The sequence below is a fragment of the Sciurus carolinensis genome, chromosome 5, assembly GCF_902686445.1.
Source record: "Sciurus carolinensis chromosome 5, mSciCar1.2, whole genome shotgun sequence".
Classification (NCBI taxonomy): domain Eukaryota; kingdom Metazoa; phylum Chordata; class Mammalia; order Rodentia; family Sciuridae; genus Sciurus; species Sciurus carolinensis.
Window position 1 is genome coordinate 100,811,383 of NC_062217.1, and position 18,585 is coordinate 100,829,967.

At 35.4% G+C, this 18,585-nt stretch overlaps 1 protein-coding gene across 5 annotated transcripts in view; it reads left to right on the forward strand.

Moving 5' to 3' along the window:
• The window catches only part of Mapk8 (mitogen-activated protein kinase 8), a 121,315-nt gene that overhangs the window by 56,387 nt on the left and 46,343 nt on the right, over nt 1-18,585 (forward strand). The window contains exon 1 of one of the 5 annotated variants that reach the window (XM_047552746.1): nt 427-503. The exons of the other annotated variants lie outside the window; for them this stretch is intronic. The gene's annotated coding sequence lies outside the window, so the exon portion shown is untranslated. Of the gene's footprint in view, nt 1-426; nt 504-18,585 lie in introns of those variants that run through there. 5 annotated transcript variants of the gene reach the window in all.

An 18,585-nucleotide genomic window follows, 5' to 3' on the forward strand; every position in this document is an offset into this window, starting at 1 on the left:
TCCTTTCCAGGTTACAAGAAGATCAGGACTCGCTACCTCTTTCGCTTCCACATCTTCCCTGTCCGCTTCAGTGTACCCCACAAATTTTAATGTGTTTTTTCCTATTAATTTAATCGCAACTGTCACCTCTAGTCATTTTCTGTTTATAATTTATGGTTTCAGTTCAGATATATTTAGTTTTGTCATTTTTTAAAAGTTTGTGGCAATACAACTTTCTTAACCTTTAATTTTTGTTTTCTATTTTTTTTTTGTACTAGAGATCAAATGTTTTTATAAACTTTGGTTGTTCTGGTGGCTTAAGTTCTTTGCATTATTTCTTTTCTTGTCTGTGTTCACAGTTGCCTTATCAGATATCAAGACATAAAATGCAAATAATTAAAACACTGTGAGATTGAAACTGGGTCACAAGCAGAAATTGGAAAGAATGGAATGCCCAGAATCATCTATCCTCTGCATATATGAATACTCGCTGCATGACACAATGCCACTGCAGACCACTAAGGGTAGGACTGGGCTTCAGTTAATTGTACCCAGATAATTGGATTTGTATATGAAAAAAATTCGATAAATTCTCCAAACTGAACAAAAATCATTTCCAGAATGAATAAAGTCCTTCATGTAAAAGGTAACACCTATAAAGCTTTTAAGTATAAAATAAGAGCAAATTTTTCATGATTTGGAAAAGAGAAAGACTTTTAAGACCCAGCACTGACCATGAAGAAAGGGACCAGTTGGTTCAGCTACATTGTTTGGGAATTTCTGTATGTAAGAAAACGTCCTAAGGAAATTGACACAAGAAGCCTGGAACTAGGTAAAGGCATTTCAAGAATATAACAGAGAAAGGCTTTTTTATCAAGAATGTGTAAAGAACAAATCACCTAGAAAAAAAAACTTAAAAGGGAAAACTGGGCAAGGCGTACACGCCTGTAATCCCAGTGACTAGGGAGGCTGAGGCAGAAGTATCACAAGTTCAGAGCCAGCCTCAGCAAAGGTGGTGGTGGGGTGGGATTGAGAGGTAGGTAAGTAAGCAGGAAAGAGGCCCAAGCTCATTAGTATTTAGAGCAAGTACTAATTAAAACTGAGATATTATTGTACTATTTTTTAAAGTCTGTCAGTTCCAAGAGTTGGTGTTACCATTGGAAACTAATTTTGTATCACCTAATAAAATCAAATGTGTGCTTATCTTGTGACCCAGCAGTCAACTCTTTAATACCCTAGAAAACAGGGTAAAAGCTTGAAGTGTGAGCAAATGTCTGTGGGAAATGTCTGTTAACATGTTCAGAGCAGCAGTTTTCATCATAACCCCAAATTGGAAACAGCCTAAAAATCCTGCAACAGTATATTATATTAAAAAAAAAAAAAACCTGTGGTATATTCATTTACTGGAATACTATTGTTTAAGAATAACTCATGAACTATAGTTACAGACACATGCACATGTGATTACAAAATCAAATAAATGAAGTAAACCACAAGAAGGCTATGTATGCTGTGATTTATTTTATATGAAGTTGAGTAAGAGGCAAAACCAAAAAATATCACTGGAATTATTACCTAGATAGTGAAGCTATAAGAAAAGGAAGGCAGTGGTTTTCAAAAACATTAGGATAATGAAGCTAACCATGCATGTGTGAGAGGAGATGATGTTGGGGAATGTTATGTTATATTATGTTATGGTTTGGATATGTGGTATCCTCCAAAAGCTCATGTGTGAAACAATGCAAGAATGTTCAGAGGTATTTGATCAAATTATGAGAGCTGTATCCTATCAGGGAATTAATCCACTTGAGTGGATTAACTGGGTGATAACTGTAGGCAAGTAGTGTGTGGCTAGAGTAATAGGTTACTAGGAGCATGCTTTTGTGGTTTGTATTTTGTACCTGGTGAGTAGAGCTCTTTTTGCTTACCTGTCATGTCATGAGATGCTTTCCTCTGCCATGTACTTATGCCATTGTATTCTGCCTCCTCTGGGGCCCAGACCTATGGAGTTGGTGGACCATGGACTGAACCTCTGAAACTGTGAGCCAAAACAGACTTTCCTCCTCTTAGTTGTTTTTATTGAGTATGTTGTTCACAGCAACACAAAACTGACTAAAACAGGGAGGAATTTCAAGGCACTATCAATGGGTAGTAATTGCACTGATGTTCATTCCTTTTCAAAGTATTTGTATATACTTAATATTACATGATAAATTTCACAAGATGAACTCTTTGTACATTTCTACACCAGATAATCTGTAATCTTGATAAAGTGATTGCTTTAAAAAAATGACAAAATAACCAAAGTAGGAAAATGAGATCAAAGGAAAGACCTAAATTGATCATTATTATGGAAATTATGTTAGGCTAGCTGTTTTTAAAGTGATATTTATCAAGGAATCACTTTTTTTTTTTTCAGTATCTGAATAACTGTTGGAAGCTACCATCTGATGGCGTTGCTAAATCTCAAAATTAACATGTCTGAAACCACTGTTTTAATCTTTCTCCTTTTCCTGTGTTGCTTGGCAGTTTCTTAATTTGTTCTTAGTTGACTTTTCTTAGTTAACTTGTGATCACCACTGAACTTTATTTTATCATGTCTTCATTTCTCTCGTGTTCCCAGGCTCTTCGCCATTCCCTACTCCCCAGTCTCTCATCCATAGGACCTTCTGCCCTTTTCCATTGTAAAACAGAAGCTGCTGAACATGAATTCTTTCCTACACTTAATTGCTTTCCCATTGCCTATAGAATAATGCTTCTACTTTTAAAAAAGAAAATGTATTATGAGTATCACCACTTTTATCACCCTTGAGTTTTTAAACCAACATAGTTTTGACACTACACACTGCTAACATCATACTCTTAAAATATACTTTTCCAAATTTTCCTTCTTTCCCTGATGGCTGTTGCAATGCATTTCTCGCTCCCTTCCTCATCCTTTCCTTTATTCCTTCTTTTCCCTTTAAGGGAAATAAAAGCAAGCTTAAATGTAGGTCATCCCTAAGGTGCCCTCCTAGCCTGCATCTTTCATCTTACCAATTCATATGTAAAATGAGAATGTACGTGGTATGATAGATCTGTTTTCTCCTTGAGTTAATATCATCATTACTCTTCCTGGCATATACTGTGAAATTTCTTCAATTTTAGCTTCTTTTTCATTGCTAGTATTCAGTTGGTTAGCAAATCCTATTGATTGTTTCCAATATTTCTCAAGTCTTTTTCTTCATTTCCATTGACCTGACCAGGTTCATTTGCCTTGTGTAGTCCTCAGATGGTTCTCTATGGTCTGTGGTGCAAAGATAAATTCATCCTACCATTCTAACCTTATTTCCAGCAGGATTTTTGTGAAACCTTGTTTGCCCAGCAAAATAGACTAGTAACTCTTTTTTTGTAGTTGCGGGTTTTGTCTCTGTTCCTTCCACTTTTTCTCCTTTCATTCTTCCCCAACCCCTTCTTCATAGTGAATCTCACAAAGAAAGATACATAAGCCAAAGTTATGTTTTTCAGGCTAAATTCTTAGCCTCATAGAATTTTGAGCATTGCACGTATGTGTTTGTTAACCTTTGTTTTTGCCTTGCTTTAAAATAAACTTGAGTGTCTTCTTTCCTACTGCCTACTTTCTCTGTTCTTTGGGGGTCAGGGTCTTACTTCTAACTCTGTAGAACCTGCATAATATTCATATATACAAATGAATTAATGGAAAAAATCAAAGCATACACATTTTCTTTTTATTGATTCCTCTATTTTTGTGAAGGGGAGTGTCTAAAAACAATAAATTTTAGAGTTAAGAGCATTCATAACACTGCTTTATATTCCAAGACCATAGTTTTATGAATGAGAAAAATATGCCTCCAGAATTTCAATGAATTTTATCACACTACTCAAGTATTGTGTGACTTTTGAAATTTTCAAACTTCACTTTCTGACTTTTAAAAGCAACAGGGTACTTTGAGTACTTTGAAGAATTTTAATCCTCTTTAGAGGATTTTATTTAAAAGTTGATTTAAGTCTTTTGCATTTCCTCAGTACCTCTAGCTTTTTCAGTTTGCCACATCCCTAGAGGGAGCAGCAAGGTCCTAGGTGACCTGGAGTTGCCACAACACTTACTGGCTGTGAGTTCCCAAACAGAGAGGTGACTTCCTTTTCTTCAAGTAGCCCCCCCTATAAACTCACTCTACTAGTCCCATTTCCCTTTTCTCCCGACTTCTTGTTTTGTTTTACAGCCTGTAACCTTCAGACCTTCTTAGTCGGTGAGAAATCTTATTTCCTATAATGTCTTTTACAAACTTACATATAGTCTAAAGGTTGCAAGAAATGGTTTTAAGAAAAATACCATAAGGAGTCTTTAAATTTAATTTAGTTATCCATAAAATCTAAATTCTCAGATTTGTCATCATTTTGTCCTTCAACTCTCACCAGCACCTTCTTAGTCTTCTGCTGCCTTTTATGGATTATAACTCATATTCCCAAGAACATATTCTTTATTATTTTCACAGAGAATTGGGACAATGATGGTATTTTTCTTACAGACTTTAAACTCCTCTTACTCACTAGATGGCTCAAGTGCATCACTTTGGGCAGCTCAGATTGACATTTGCCTGTTTTGCTTGTGGTTTCTGCTTTCTGAGTATTGATTACTTTTTAAGTTGTCTGATGAGTCCTTCTATGAACAATTATTTCAGTGCTGTACATATGTGCAATGGAAAATTTCCTCACATTTTCTGACTATTTACAAACTTCTGAAAAGCAGCTGAACTGTTCTTCATATCAAGTTAAGACAGTAATTAGAATATTTAGAAGTGTTTTTGTTTTTTAGGATACTGGGGATTGAACTCAGGGCTTGGTACTGTTAGGTAAGCACTCTGCCATTGAGCTACATCTGGAACCCAGAATACTTAAAAGATTTTATGTTTTGCTTTCAAAGGCTGTTTTGGACTTAAATTCAACAGCCAGTAATAGAGTCCCTCATAGTAGGCATGCAATTAATAATGCACACTTTTCTTCCTGACTCAGTCATTTTGAGTCTTTTCTAGGACGTGGTACTACTGTAGGAGTTTTGAGGCACCATGGGCTATTTGCTTTTGTTCAGTAATAAAATTATTGTGTTATGTGCTTGGCACTGTGCTAGGCAGTGGGGGGTAATACCTGAATGAATAAACAAGACATGTTTAGAGTAGAAAACTCACAGTGTTAATTTTTTCCTTGTGTTTGAAGTCATAGTATTGAGTAGGATAAAATGACTAATGCAGATTATGCTTGTAGCCATCTTTGAGGAGTTTTGTTTTTGACATTGTCCCCGTGGATTTTGTCTGTAAATAAAAACTTTTTAAAATATATTTTTTAGAAATATTTTATACCTATGGCTGGTTGTTTTGAGTTATTAAGTAAAAAGGAAGGGAAGCTAAGACTGGTTAAATGCTTATCATTTGCCAGTATCTTGCTTAATATACATTATTTTATTTGATTCTCCTAGTAATCAGAGAGACAAGTGAAATATGCCTTTTCATGGATGAAGAAACTGAGGAATCAAATGGGATCAAATGAGGATCAAATATCTAGTTAGGGAAGGGCAATGTTTGGATCCGTCCATATCAGACCAGCTTTAAAGTCCTGGTTCTTCCCAGGTGTCTTTGTAGTCTACTGGGAAGATGATACTTGTATCTCCAAAAAGGAAACGTAGGCCACTTTGGGTCTTAAAGCATTGGGTGTTTTGTTTTGTTTTGTTTTGTTTTGTTTTTGACCAAGAGAAGACAATTATTTCCAGAAAAGGCAGAACTATTTTTAATTCTTATGTCAACTGGTTGAATATTTCCATTTCCTAAAGGCAGAAAATTCCAAAGAACTGATTGCCTTTGACAATTTTTTTTTAAAGGCCCTGGATAAAATAAATAAGTATTCTTGCCAAAGTAGAGCAACCATACATACTATGTCTTTGACAGCCTTAGAATAAATAATAGCAAACTCCATAAAAATTGATTATCAGAAAACTGTACCTAATGTTACTTTTTAGGCAATAATAGGTTAATATATGTTTAGGCATATTAACATATACAGTGTAGTAACTGAATTATTTCAATCACTTTGAAAATACAGGTGATTTAAAGGAAGATGGTAAGTAATTTAAAAGTTAAACAAGTTATTAATTGTATTGTAACTAAATAGCATTGTATTTTTCTTCATTAAACTCCCTTGATTTCTCTTTATTGTGTAAGGGTCTCTTAATTGCTAAGCTGTAAAACAGAATATATTTTTGTCATCCAGTTTTCTTAAGGAAACCAGTAAGATGAAGTAAAACAATTTATAAAATTTTATTTTAAAACTATATAATATTTAAATTTAAATTAGTATATAATATAAAAGTATTTTTCTATGTCTTTGCTTTTTTTTTTGGCTGTGTAGTCTTTGTCCTTTTTCACTATATCAGAAAACAGTCATTAAGTCCATATTCTTCATCTTCAAAGTTGAGGTTGTATTGTCACTGTCATTAAAACAAATCATCAACCAACCTAGATGCCCTTCAGTTGATGAATGGATAAAGAAACTGTGGCATATTTATACAATGGAATATTACTCCGCAATGAAGAATGATAAAATTATGGCATTTGTAGGCAAATGGACGAAATTGGAGAATATCATGCTAAGTGAGATAAGCCAATCTCAAAAAAACTAAAGGACGAATGATCTCACTGATAAGCGGATGAGGACATATAATGGGGGGTGGGAGGGGTTAGCATTAGGTTAAGGGTTAGGTTTAGGGTTAGGGATAAGGAGAGCGGTAAGAATGAAGGAAAGAAGGACTGTATAGAGGGAAAAGAGGGGTGGGAGGGGTGGGGGGGAAGGGAAAAAAAAATAAACATCATTGCCCTATGTAAACGTATGATTACACAAATGGTATGCCTTGACTCTATGTACAAATAGAGAAACAACATGTATCCCATTTGTATACAATTAAAATAATAAAAAAAAAGACATTGACACAAAATAGAATATCAAATACATGGTATAAAAATAGACTTTCTAGTGAAAAATAATGCAACATAACCTGATTTATAAACTTAAATTGTTTTTCAGGAATTAATCTAGGTGTAGCTACTGAATTGCTTGTAATTATACTTATCCTTGACTCTTAAAAATTTCAATTTATCGTTATAAATCTACCTTCATAAAAAAAAAACAAAAAAAAAATCATCAGAACTTCTGACTGACATTGATGTCATTTTTTGTGATCAGATTTAGAATAATGTTATCTTTTCATGACTGTGAGTAAATTTATACTACTTATACCACTTTACAAATTATCCTACACATTGACTATATAATACTGACATTTCTTTTCCTTTTTATGTATCATCATGCATTGACAATTTTATTACTGTATTTATACACTGTTACCTTGTGTGGAAATTCCAAAGCCTTGGCAATTCTTTTTTTTTTTTTTTTTTCCGGTGGTAGTGCTGGGGATTGAACCCAGGGCCTTGTGCATGCAAAACAAGCACTCTACCAACTGAGCTATATCCCTAGCCCATTTTTTTAAAAACATTTTTTCAAGTTGTTGATGGGCTTTTATTTTACTTAATTATTTATATGCGGTCCCTGGCAAGTCTTAATAACCAAGATAATGATAAACTAAGGCGATTCTAATTCCACTGTTTGAGGGAAATGTAAGATTATTCATGTCTATGAAGAATCTGTGAAAAGGGTGTTTTTATAAAGTGTATAGAATTCCTGGTCATTTTTAAATTATTATTATTGATAGCTATGTAACCTGAGTGATATTTTGAAAACAAGGAGGTAACTTAGTTTTCAAGGAATGAGCATGTTCAGTGAGTTAAAATTGTGGCATGATAGTTGAATTACAATTATCTTTGCTGAGTCAACTTCATCTAAACCTTAACTACATATTATGTTGTTTAGTCACTTCTGATTTAATGAGAAGTTATAATATGTAATAATTTAATAGGTAGCATGTTATACTTCATAGACTTCAGAATGTCGTTGCTGAATTAAAGTGCCCAAGAGAAGACAAAAGGAAATTCTTTTAGAATTTAACTTATATAGCTTTTTTTTTTTTTTATTGGAAGTGATGTGAGTGTCCTTTGTAATAAGAGAACTCTTAAGTGTTTTTAAATATTTAATCTGCTATGGTTTTTTTTGTTGGAAATGAGGCAGGTTTTTAGAAAATGAGTATATGTGTGTGTGTATATATATATGTATATATATACATGTGTTTATGTATGTGTACTTTCAGTATATATGCATAGACACACACATATGTATCTTATACATATCATTGGTTTGCTATTTTGGCTTTTTTGACTGTGCTTCATGGGGAAAAATAACTTTCATTGTGATCTAGTACACAATCTTGTATATACAACCATAAATTTCACAATACTGATTGTTACCACATGATCTACATCTGATAATTCCTTTTCTATTTTATTAAAAAAATCCAATCAACCAAATAAATTTCCTGATCCATCGAGTGAGTTGGGACTCATAGTTGGGAAAAAATTATCATATAAGATTGAAAGGTAAATTTTTTACCCTGAACATTATCAGTAGACTATTCTGAAGCTGTTTGGATATTTGAAAAACTTTACTACAGGTTAGTTGCAGGCTTTAAAACAACAACACAAAAACCCATGCTTTCTTAAACTCTCCCTGTTACATAATCACCAAATATATCAATTAAAAGTACCATTTCCTGGCCTATGTGATAGCTTTTATTTTAACAGTTGGAGATGGTGGAGAAGGACATTTCTTAGAAGGGCAACAGAAGTGTAAATGCAGAAAAGTTTGATATGTTCAAGAAATAAAAAGTCAGTTAGATGGACTTTGTTTTAGACACAATTTTTGAGCAGAGGAGAAAATATCTCTTGTAGTCAGTACATATTTACTACAGGGAATAGTAATATGAATGATTTGATCGAGGCGAAACTAGGCAGGGAGAATAGTGAAGAAATCATTGAAATGGTTTGGAGAACACATGAGCTTAAAGCAGGCAGTATCTATGAAAATAGAAAAGGCAGTTTGCCAAGACATTAGAGTAAAACCAACATGGTTTGGCAGTTGATTAATTCATTCAAAAATACTTGAGTAATCGCAATTCGGGGAACACAAATGTGAACAAAACACATAATGCTTTGCCCTTTCAGAGGTTTTGATCTAATGGGGAACTCAGACATTTTCATTTCAGGGTAGTATGTATGCTGCCATGGAGGAAAGCCAAGTGTACCCAGAAAATGAGTGCACTAACTACTGAACTTGAAACCTCACAAATAAGTAGGTCTTGAAGTGAGTGGGGAGAAGTATATTACAGATGAAAGAAAATGAGACAAAACTAAACTAAAACAACCTATAGTGACTTGGAACTGAGAGATGGTGTGGTACATTTAAAACAGTCCCTTGTGGTTACATCCTAGAATTGGAGAAGGGTGGAGGATCTAGAAAGAGAAGAAGCCAGGACCAAATCATTCAGGTGTTTGGAATCCCTAATGAAGGAACCATGATATGAGTGTAAAAATTAAAGAGATTTAGAAATTAATTTTCATGTTAGAAGGATTACTTTAGTTAAGATGGTGTTGGTTATAAATAAATCAGAAGACAAAGAACATGATCCAGAAAGTAGGAAGTATAGCTTGGACCTGACAGAAGTTTGGAACCAGTCATGGTTTAAAACTAATTCCAAGTATTCCCACATTCTCCAGCCAGCACATGGCTTCTTGTCCTTGCTTTTCTCTGTTGCGTCTGCTTCATTGTTCTATGTAAACTGGCTCCTCTGCTTCTTTAATTACAAAGTTAACCCACAGCCTTTGAGTTTCCCTTCTGCTTCCAAACACTTAGGGAGAACCTGGTTGACTTCTTAAGACATTTGTCTACCCTGAGTCTAATTAGCTGTAACTAGAAGGTTGGGGCCACTAGCACAAACAACTGCTTCAAAACCCACCCCTCTCCGTAGTTAAGAGAGAGCAAGGAGTTGTAGACTGGGCAGATTTCTCAGAAAGAATGAACTTTGGAAGATTATTCTGATTGGAAAATGAATTGAGATTAGAGGGAGCCTCTTTAGTAGAATACTAAATAATCAAGGTGATAATGTTGGCCTGGGTTAGGGTGGAGAATAAAAAGGTAACAGATTTGTGATAGAGAAGGGTTGAATCTCTAGAAATGAGTGGCAGGTTGAATGTGAAAGAATGTCAATGTTCTGGCGTAATAACTAATTGGATGATGATAGCAATAACTGAGATGGAAGAATACATCCAAAGGGATGAGAAAAATCAGTAGTATGCAGTGTTTTTAGGAATACAGGGAAAGAGTGTTTCAGGTAGGAGAATGTGATCAACAGTATCAGATGTTGCTGAACAGCCCAAGAAAGAGTAAAGTTTCTGATGACCATGGTTAATGAGTTTAATGAGATTCACGAAAACAAGATTGAGGATTCCAGAAGGTGAAGAGATTGAAGTTAGCAAATATTAATAGTACTTAAGCATTCTTATTCTGGGGCAAAATAGAAAAGAGCCAGGGTCTAGAGATCGTGATGATAGCGAAGATTTTAAGTGTGTACTTTTTTTTTTAATAAAAAAATTTTTTTGTAGTTGTAGATGGACAACTTGTCTTTATTTTATTTGTTAATTTTTGTGTGGTACTAAGGATTGAACCCAGTGCCTCACACATGGTAGGCAAGCAAGCGCCCTGCCACTGAGCTGTAGCCCCAGTCCATTGTGTACTTTTTAAAATAGTAGAAGAAAGAGAGTGATAATCATTTGAGCAGGATTCAGAAAATTATTCAGAGCCCTGTTAGCTTTTAATGGTGAAGAATAAAGCAAAAATTTGTATATGGAAACTGGCTTACTGAATAGAAGCTAAGGTGTTTTCTGACTTCTCCTGAAAGGGGTTATCAGTAGGGTAGAGTTAAAGATTTAAGAAACAGGGGATCAGTTGGAAATAGATATTGTAGAAATTAGAGAAGATAGCTGAGTAGCTTTGCCTGGCTTTGCTTGGAGGCTTTGAATTTAAAAAGCAGCACCAGTATGCACCAATGTATTTTTGTTTGTTTGTTCAGCAATTTTGGTATAGTCTCAAAAGAAAACATACCTTGTTTAGCCCATGCTGTACAATTTCAGATTGGTACTTCAGTGTGCAGCAGGGATATTGATATGGTGATGCCTGTATAATTAATAGACCATGGATTATAAACTGAGGAAGGAAAGAAGTTAGAAAATGAGAGATGACTAATAGGAAAATTAGTTGTTAAAGACCTGTGGTCTTTATGAGCATATTGAGAATAACTCAGTGAATAGCTGATCATAAAATGGGTGTAACACTTAAAGAGAATAAACCAGTAGCTTTTTGGAGATTTCTGACCTACGCTTCTAGAATAATGATGTAACCAACAAAAGAAATAGACAAAGAAAAGAGGAGAGCAAGTTAGTTTTGGAAGTAAGAAAACTTGAATTTTCATTATTTCAAGTTTCATTACCCATGGAGCATCCATACTGAGATGACTAAGAAGCAGTTGAAGTTCGGAATATGGCAGGATAGAGAAGGTAACTTTCCAGGCTGCTTCATGGCATGAAACCAAGAAAGAAGGTAGGCAGCTTCTCAGTAAGGTGGGCTTAAAAAAGTGGGGTGGGGACTTTACTGGGAATTAATACTAGAAATTCAATGCAGATTGGGGACGGACTCAAAAGAGTGTATATAATTAAATAAGGAAGAAATCCCCTGCCCCGCTGCTACTACTTGTGAGAGCAATCCCTTCATGGGCAAAGTGAAGGGGTAACAGAATAAAGGAAACCTGCATTTTTAGGAGCTTGTGTTATGTCTTGGTAGGAAAGATTGGAGATTAAAGACACTGCCAGACTGACCCAGAAGATGTGCTGCACAATGCTCTTTTGTGGGAAAGAAACCCAGTCTCTTTACCGTGCCCACATGGCAGAGACTGGCGGCTGTGAGTGCCTAGTCCTGGCAAACCTGAGCTGGGTCCTAGGCGGCACGTTATTGAGTATGCCTAACAGGCTAGGAGAAAATAAGACAAGGAGAGGGTTTTACACAGGGTAATATGGGTCATGGAAACCCTCCAGGCTCCTCCCTCCCCCTTGAGTTTAGAGGACCACCTAGGAGGGCCACACCTGGCCAGGAATTGGAAAGGACACGGGATGGGAGTGACTGATTTGGGGGACTGAATACCGAGAGCTCAGGAAAGATGGGGCAAAGGATTGGCTCTTCTTCCACATAAGTGGAATCTCCCCTGGGGTGCAGTCTCGCAGCATGGACTGGCAGCTGCTGGGCCCTGGAAATTCACCCATTTAAAATCTTCAGATCAATACCCATTCAAGGAAGAACCTGGAGTCTACCTCGACCTAAACCCTGCTTATGGAAAATCTTCTCACAGAACTCTACAGTGACCCCACCCTGAGAGTGGAACGGACATCACACTCCAGCCCATTCTACCTAACATAACCTAGAAGGGAAGCTGAGAATTTCTGAACTCCAACTGGCAACCTGACAAGCAACTCTAAAAGAGGAAGGATTTGACAACCTGCGGATAATACTCTTGTATGCACTACATACCTCAAGAAGAAACAGAAAGACATTTGGAAATAGACATCAAAATTATATTCTCATTGACAATTTTTGACCAGTGCAACAGAAAAAATTCCTCAACTTTTCATCGAGAACTCCCCCCACCCCCGCCGTTTGTGAGCTGAATGGTTCATGGAAACACATATTTATGTCTTTTTCTCATTTTAGCATTGTTTTGAAGGCAGTTATTTTTCATGGCTCTGTCTTTTGTGGTCTACAATATTTCCTTTAGCATATTTCAGTTTTCTTTTGTATGTTTTTCTCTCACTACCTCATTCCCTTTATTCTTTTTCTCTCTTCTACTAATAGCTAACCTGTATTTTTCTCTTTCACTCTTTAATTTTTACTTCTATTTTCTTTCTTCCTCCCTCAATATCATTATATCATCTATTCTGCATTCTCTCTGTGCATCTTTTCAAATTGTAAACTCTTTTGCACACTTACTGTTGACAGTTGCTTATCATACATACCACTTGTTAATTGTGCCAATTAACTTTGTAGATGTAATAGTAGGAACTAAGTTTTTAGTGTAATGCTATGTATTGTTTGCATTGGTTATCATTATTTTTTGTCTCCCCCTAAACCATGAGTACTGAAAACCTTCAGGCACACTATAAGTTTATAGGGAAGAAACTGCTGCCTCAGATTCATACTGTTAGATGGGTAAACACACAAAAAATACAAAAAGGCAAGGAAACAAACAATCCCAAACAAACCAAAATACTTCAATAACAGAATCCACTGACACACAATGGAAGAAATGTCAGATAGGAATTTAGAAAGTTCATAATTAAAACTGATCAGCAAGGTAAAAGATGCAAAGAGTGAAATCAGAGAAAATAGAGGAGGTGAAAGATCACTTCAATAAACAGATTCTGAAAAGTAATCAAATGGAAGTTCTTGAAATGAAGGAATCAATTAACCAAGTTAAAAATTCAATGGAAAGTATCATCAGCAGACTAAACCACTTGGAAAATAGTTTTTTAGGCAACAAAGAAGAATATATATATAATCTTGCAAATAAAGTTGACCATGGAGAAAAGATGTTAAGAGACAATGAACAGAACTTTCAAGAAATATGGGATAACATGAAAAGACCAATTTAAGATTTATTGGGATAGGTGAGGGCTCAGCGATATAAACCAAAAGAATATACAGTATTTTCAATGAAATAATATCAGAAAATTTCCCAAATCTTAAGAATGAAATGAAAGATCAAATACAGAAAGCTTACAGGGATCCAAATATACAAAACTACAATAGACCCATACCAAGGTACATTGTTTTGAAAATGCTTAACATACAGAAAAAGGATAGAATTATAGGCTGCTAGAGAAAAATGACAGGTCATATTTAGAGGTAAACCAATGTGGATTTCAGCTGATTTTTCAACCCAGACCTAAAAGCTAAGAGGTCTTGGTCTAACTTATACCAAGCTTTAAAAGAAAATGGGTGCCAACCAAAAATATTATACCCAGCAAAATTAAGCTTCAGATCTGATAATGAAATTAAAACCTTCATGGTAAATAGCACTTAAGAGAATTCATAGCTAGTAAGCCTATACTACAAAACATACTCAAAATATTTCATGAAGAAGAAATGAAAAATAAGTTTGAAAACCAGCAAAGGGAAGAACTATATTAGAAGAATAGTCAATCAAAGGAGACATTAATGCAAATTAAAAATCATAAATTAATCAAAATGACAGGGAATAAAAATCATTTCTCAGAGATACCATCAAGGCCAGCCTTTAGCCAGCACATCGCCTGCCAGCTGATGTCCACCCTCTAAGCACCCACCGTTTGCCTGCAGACCACCTGCTGAGTGCCTGCAGCCCTTTGCTGTCCATTGTCAGGGTACCCACAGGCCTGATTGCACCTGTGGTCTTCCTGCTGGGTATGCTAGTGGCCGCCACCTGGTGGCCTCTTAGCAGGATCACTCCTTTTTGTGAGTGCATCCCTTGTGGTCTCTCTACAAGTTGAAACAGTGTTGAAATCTTGGTACTATAGCAAAGCAGAGTATGCCTAACAGGCAAGGAGAAAATAAGACAAGGAGAGGGTTTTACACAGGGGAATATGGGTCATGGAAACCCACCAGGCTCCTTCCTCCCCCTTGAATATGAAGCCTAGGTCATTATGATTGCAGCTGGGTCTGTGTGGGCCAGTTGGCCTGACAAGCCTGTGGAAAGCAGGAGACTAGGTACAGTTCCCCAGGAGAAGCACAGTTTAGACAAATTGGAGAAAACCAGGCTCCCTCTAGCTCAGTGAGTCCTAAAGTGTGCGGGGAAGGAAGGGGCCAGCTACAGTGGGTGGGATTACTGAAAGAGAGTGTGAGGGCATCTTGCTATAGGCTCATCCAGCCATCTGGTCCAGCACCCATTAAACATCAGACAACCCCACCTATTGGCAGAGAATGGAAGCTGAAAATTTTTGAAAGCTAACTGAAGCAATTGGCAAATTTCCATATAGACTTTCCTCCGCCCCCACACATCTCTGTCATCTTTCAAATGTTTTTCATGCATTAATTTATTGAAGAGAGGGATGTCTGAATAGTATATTACAGTTTGGTTGTGTATTATATTTTTACTGTCTTTTTTTTTAATCTGTATATATTTTTTCTCTCACCTCTCTCCCTGGATTCTGTTTCTCACTTCTCTCATGCTTACAGCCAACTTCTATTAATTCCTCCTTTGCTCTTACTATAAATGTTTACCTCCATCTTCTTTCTCCTTCATAAACATCACAGCCTATACTACTTCTTTTCCCTCTTTTTCCATCATTTGAAACAGTAAACCCTTTCAGCAAACTTACTATTTATATTGTAGACAATGATTGAACACATCATTTCTGTTTACTGTTATAAAACTGTAGATGCCCTAATAGGAGCCATTTGGTTTAAGGTTGTATATTTGCTTTGGGTGCTGTTGATATTGGTCTGCCTCTTAAAGGAGAGTGCCTTTAAGACTCTGTACTATCCCCGAAGACAGAAGTCTTCAGGCACACTGTAAGATTACAGGATAGAAACTACTTCCTCAGATCCATACCACTAGATGGGAAGGTACACAAACAACATGAAAAAAAACAAGGGAACAAAGTGCCTCAAACCAACCAAGATGTTCCAACAATAGAATCCATAGACAACACAGTAGAAGAAATGTCAGAGAAGGAATTTAGAATGTACATAGGTAAGCTGATCAGCAAAGTAAAGGGTAGTATAAGGAGTAAAATTAAAGAGAAAATACAGGAAGTTAAATATCAATAAAGAGTGAGAGATTGTGAAAAAAACAAGCAGAAGTTCTCAAAATTAAGAAATCAGTAAACCAAATTATAAATTCAATAGAAAACATCACCAACAGACTAGACCACTTGGAAGACAGAACCTCAGGCAATGCATACAAAATATATTCTTTTGAAAATGAAGTCAACTGTACAGAGAAGTTGGTAAGAAACCATGAACAGAATGTTCAAGAAATATGGTATAACATATTTAGAATTAAATAGACTGCAACACAATAATACTGGGTGATTTTAACACACCCCCCTCACCAATGGATAGATCTTCCAAACAAAAACTAAACAAACTATAAAACTAAATAATACAATCAATAATTTAGACTTAACATATATATAGAGATGGTTTTCATCCATCATTGAGCAAATGAACTTTCTTCTCAGTAGCCCATGGATCCTCCTCTAAAATAGATCATGTATTATGCCACAAAGCAACTCTTAGCAAATACAAAAAAAAGATAGAATTACTACCCTGCATTCTATCAAATCATTATGGAATGAAACTAGAAATCAACGATAAAATAAAAAAAAAATGAAAACTACTCCAATGCCTGGAGACTAAATAACATGATACTGAATGACGAATGGATAGCAGTAGAAATCAAGGAGGAAATAAAAAAATACTTAGAGGTAAATGAGAACACTGATAGAACATACCAAAATCTCTGGGACACTATGAAGGCAATGCTAAGAGAAAAATTCATTGCATTGAGCTCATTGATTAAAATAATTAAAAAGTCAAATAACATTACATCTCAAAGCCCTACCAAAAGAACAGATCAACACCAAAAGCAGTAGAAGACAGGAAATAATTAAAATCAGAACTGAAATCAATGAAATTGAGACAAAAGAAACAACTCAAAAATTGACAAAATTAGTAGTTTGTTTTTTGAAAAAAATGAATAAAATTGAAAAACATTAATTGTGCTGATGAAGAGAGAAAACCCAGATTACTAAAATTCATGATGAAAAAGGAAATATCACGACAAATACTACTAAAATACAGAAGGTAATTAGAAACTATTTTGAAAATTCATTCTACAATAAAATAGAAAATCTGAAAGACATTGACAAATTTCTAGAGATATATGAACTATCCAAACCGAATCAAGAGGATATATATAATTTAAACAGATCAATTTCAAGCAGTGAAATTGAAGATGCCATCAAAAGCCTACCAAGCAAGAAAAGCCCAGGACTTTTCTTGAAAAGCTGAGTTCTACAAGACCTTCAAAGAAAAATTAGCACCAATACTCAAATTATTCCGTGAAATAGAAAAGGATGGAACCTTTCCAAACTTATTCTGTGAGGCTGGTATCACCCTGATACCAAAAAACAGACAAAGACACAAAGACCAATATCCTGGTGAACCACTTGACACAAAAAATCTCAATGAAATCCTGGCAAATTGCATACAAAAACATATTTAAAAGATAGTGCACCATGATCAAGTGGGGTTCATCCCAGGCATGCAAGGTTGGTTCAACATACAGAAATCAATGAACATAATACATCACATCAATAGACTTAAAGATAAGAATCATGATTATCTCGGTAGATGCAGAAAAAGCATCTGGCAAAATACAGCATCTATATGTGTTCAAAACACTAGAGATACTAGGAATAGTAGAAATATACCTTAACATTGTAAAAGCTATATATGTTAAACCCAAGGCCAACATCATTCTAATTAGAGAAACACTGAAAGCATTCTCTCTAAATACTGGAAGAAGACAGGGATGCCCTATTTTACCACTTCTATTCAACAGATTCCTTGGAACTCTAGCCAGAGCAATTAAGCAAAAGAAAGAAATTAAAAGAACACGAATAGGAAAATAAGAGCTCAAACTATTTCTCTTTGCCTATGACATGATCCTATGTTTAGAAGACCCAAAAAACTCCACCAGAAGACTTGCAGAACTTGTAAACGAATTTAGCAAAATAGGATATAAAATTAACACACATAAATCAATTGTGTTCTTATATACCAATGATGAATCAGCTGAAAGATGATCCCACTCAAAATAGCCTCAAAATAAAATAAAATACTTAGGATTGAATCTAATGGAAGATGTGAAAGACCTCTACAATGGAAACAACAGAACACTGAAGGAAGAAATTGAATATCTTAGACGATAGAAAAATCTCCCATGCTCTTGGATAGGCAGAATCACTATTGTCAAAATGGTCATACTACCAAAAGTGCTATACAAATTCAGTGCAATTCCCATCAAAATTCCAAGTATGTTCTCCTTAGAAATAGAAAAAAAAAAAAAGGCCATGAAATTCACTTGGAAAAATAAGAGGCCCAGAATAGCCAAAGCAGTGCTTAGTGAGAAAATCAAAGTAAGAGGCATCACAACACCAGACCTTAAACTATACTACAGAGCAATTGTAACAAAAATGACCTGATATAAGCACCAAAATAGACACGAAAACCAGTGAAACAGAATGAAAGACATAGAGACAAACGCACATATAAATAGAGTTATCTAATACTAGCAAATGCTCCACAAATATACATCGGAGAAAAGCTAGCCTCTTTAACAAATGGGGCTGGGAGAAATGGAAATCCATATATAATAGAATGAAATTAAACCCCTTTCTCTCACCCAGCATAAAACTCAAAAGTGTATAAGACCTAGGCATTAGACCAGAAACCCTATGCCTGCTGGAAGAAAATGTAGGCCTAACCCTCCATCATGTTAGCTTAGGAACCAACTTCCTTAACAAG